A 3,276-nucleotide genomic window follows, 5' to 3' on the forward strand; every position below is an offset into this window, starting at 1 on the left:
GTTCACACTCCATGCCCCTTGGTTTCTACTTCCTTAGTAGCTTTACCAGTATGTTCCATTTTTGGCAATCCCTGGGGCAAAGAATTCTGCTCACCTGGTATTTGACAGGAATAATTCATTACATTTCATCTTGCTGGCCTCAATGGCATTTTAAAGTGCATTTTTAGCCACCTTACACATTGGCGCTCACTCAAACCTCTTTTTCCCTATCACCCAACCTCTCATTCTTTCAAGCCCAGTGGATATATTTTGTGTTAACCTTTTAGAAATATAAAGCACAGTTTAGGTAGGTTCAGAGAAAAAGCTGAAGTCAGCCTGTGGATTACCAAGTCTGAGGGCTGCATTTGACGGCAGATCTGTGAGGTATCATTTGGTCTAAATCTAAGACCAGTGCTTGGTACCTTATTTGGATATTGCTGCTTTCAGTGCTTGGGCTGTTCTTCCAAACACTGGAGTTCTCGGCCACTTTTCAGCATGATGTAAGTACCACAAGTATTGCATTGTCTTAGAGGTTCTAGTGGGGGATTTCAGATAAGATTCCACATGGGAACACACTGGAAAACGTTAGGTAGAAGTAAACATTTAAGAAATGCACTTGAAAGTCTCACTTGTTAAACTAGAAAAAAAAAATCCCAGTTTCAGCAATTGGAGTCTGATTCCTCTTTCATCTTCAAAACATGCGCCAGCTTGAAATACTCAAAAAGAAGGCCGGAAGAGACCAGCTGCACCCATCCTAATCTAATTATTCATCCAATGGTACTTAACAGAGAGGGTCACTGCCTGCCTGTGCTCTACACTGCTCAAACATAAACTGCTGATTTTCTAAAGAAAAAGTCTAAAGGAAAAGTCTGTCATGCTATAATTAAGCTATTTCAAATGTTAAGAAATGGAGCTGTTATTTACAGTATTAACCATCCTCCTCTGTCACAAAACGTAGGGAACATTCACAGAAGTGGGTAAGAGAGCAGTAGCCACTGTGAGGGGAGGTTGTTCAGAAAGTAACTCACTGGAGAGTGAGGAAAGAATGAGGATGTGGAAACTGAATGTTAAAAAGGTTTCTGGGACATGACAGCTTTGACAAATCTGTCTGATGGAAAGGGAATATTGAGAAAAGACATATTTTTGGTTCTATCAAGGCGCATTTGAGAAGCAATAGTTATTTGGAACTTACTGGAATACTTAGGAAGGTCATTAAGGTACAATTCTTAGTCTCATTCCCTGGCTCCATTTTAAATCTCTATCCTTCTATTTCCCACCTGCTGCTCCTCCCCTCATTTTGTGCCATTTATAATACATGCTATCTCATAGTTTATGTATCTTTATACATTGCCACAAATCTTTTTGAAATAAAGATTGGAAATGAACACCAAATGTAAAAGCCAGGATTTCCCTGGTAATGAGATTTCTCCTCCACCTACCTTTTCTTTGACGTTTGTATTGATTTGGTGCCAGCATGTTTTCCATTTCCTTTGTTTGAAGCTATGTGTAAATTTGTGGGCAATGTAAAGAATTTGAAGTCCCTGCTCTCAAAGAACTCATGTTTTATTTGGGGATATTAAAAATCACAAAGGGAACCCCCTACAAATCCTGCTGAGGAGTCCAGTAGCTGTTTCATCGGTTGTGTCCATCATTGTGACTGTAATGGCATGCACAAAGAACTTGAGACGCTGGATGAAATTTAAGGTAGTGATAGAAAAGTCCTGAATGCAAAGCTCTGGAGTCTGCAGAAAATGAAGAAAAAAATCTCCCATGATCTCAACACCCAGACAGCTTCTTAACATCTTGGTGTATTTCCTTCCAGTCTTTTTTCTCTGAATATTTGAGAATAGATAAGCTTGTGATGTTACAGCCACATGTACAGCTTTGTAGGACTTTTACCCTAACAAGCACTTCCCTGTTAAAGTTTTCTGGTATATTTTCAATACCATAATTTACACAAATATTCCCTCTTCTCTGGGCATTCATGTGCCTTCCAAGAGAATTGTTTGGAACCTCCCTCTAGGAGTAGAAATAATTGGAGAGTGGAGAGACTACAGACTTGAGGCATCAATTTCTCCATGATGACTTGCTGAAAATACTGTAGTGGTTTTCCCTATTTTTTGTGCCAAACCTCTGGCATCTGAAGTTTGCTGCTTTCCTTTTTCTCTTTCGTGGGTCCCACCCTTTTCTTGAGGCCTCTAATCTCCTAGTTGCATTGATGAACAAAAGGGGTATTTGCCTAGTGGGTTCCCCCTCAAAGAAATTAAAAACTGGGGACCTGAGATATCTTAGTTGCGTCTTCCTGACCTGAAATTTTTAAGGCACGCGTTTGCCAGCCAGGCAAGTTCCCCGGCTAGCTGTTTCTGAATCGAATATAACAGTAAACTGGGAAGTGGAAGTAGAGTAGGAAGCAGGAGGACCATATTCTATCACTAGTCAGTCTCAACAGATGAAGTTTGTTCTTCCCTGTACCTGCTGGCACCGTTCCAGAGCTTTAAAAATTTTTTCAAGGTGTGGCCGAGGGTGGGGTAGAGGATGTTTAGCCATCCAAAAGCCATAGTAGACTGTTAGTTCTAAGCTGCGTATAAAAATACATCACACAGAGAGCTGGAGCGGCTGGGGAAAGTTAGAGTAAAACTCAAAGTACTGCATCCCCCACCTGTCCCCCCAAATGACAATCGTAGGGGGTATTTGACTCGCTGCACAGCGCAAACTCTTGGGAGTCCAGTAGGAGTTGCTGATTGTGCCGGACATTGCTTGCAAAGCAGTTTTTGTGGTTCACCTCCCTACGGGTTTTCTCATTCTTTTGTGGGATATTCATGCAGCTCGCCTGGCCATTTGCTTCCTAAAGTTTTCACTTCCCAAACCCCTCTCTCCAGCTCCCGGAGTGCGGCACCTCTTCCCGCCCCAAGACTTCTGGACTCCCTCCAGGCGTGGGGAAGGGGCGGGGGACTTTGTTCCCTCAAAACGACCTTGCCCTGGGGATTTCCTGTGGCCGCTTCTCACGGACAAGCCCCCTTCTCCCGCTGGAAGCACGGACACCCACCGCCGCGGGCCCAGGCCCAGCTCGCGACCCGAGCGCGGAACGCAGCGCCCCGCCACCCACCGCGCACCCGCGGGAGAACGCCCGCGCTCCCCTCGCTCCCCCTCCTCAGGTCCCGCCGCCGAGAGCCCGGATGTTGGATTCAATCCCTACTCCCGGTCCTTCATTTCCATAAAAGGGCAGCGGCACGGCGGGGCTGAGATTGCAGCGCCACGGGCGCCCCCCGCCTCCCCCGCACGGCTCCCTCCCCCCAA

The sequence above is a fragment of the Suricata suricatta genome, chromosome 9 (assembly GCF_006229205.1).
Source record: "Suricata suricatta isolate VVHF042 chromosome 9, meerkat_22Aug2017_6uvM2_HiC, whole genome shotgun sequence".
Lineage (NCBI taxonomy): Eukaryota > Metazoa > Chordata > Mammalia > Carnivora > Herpestidae > Suricata > Suricata suricatta.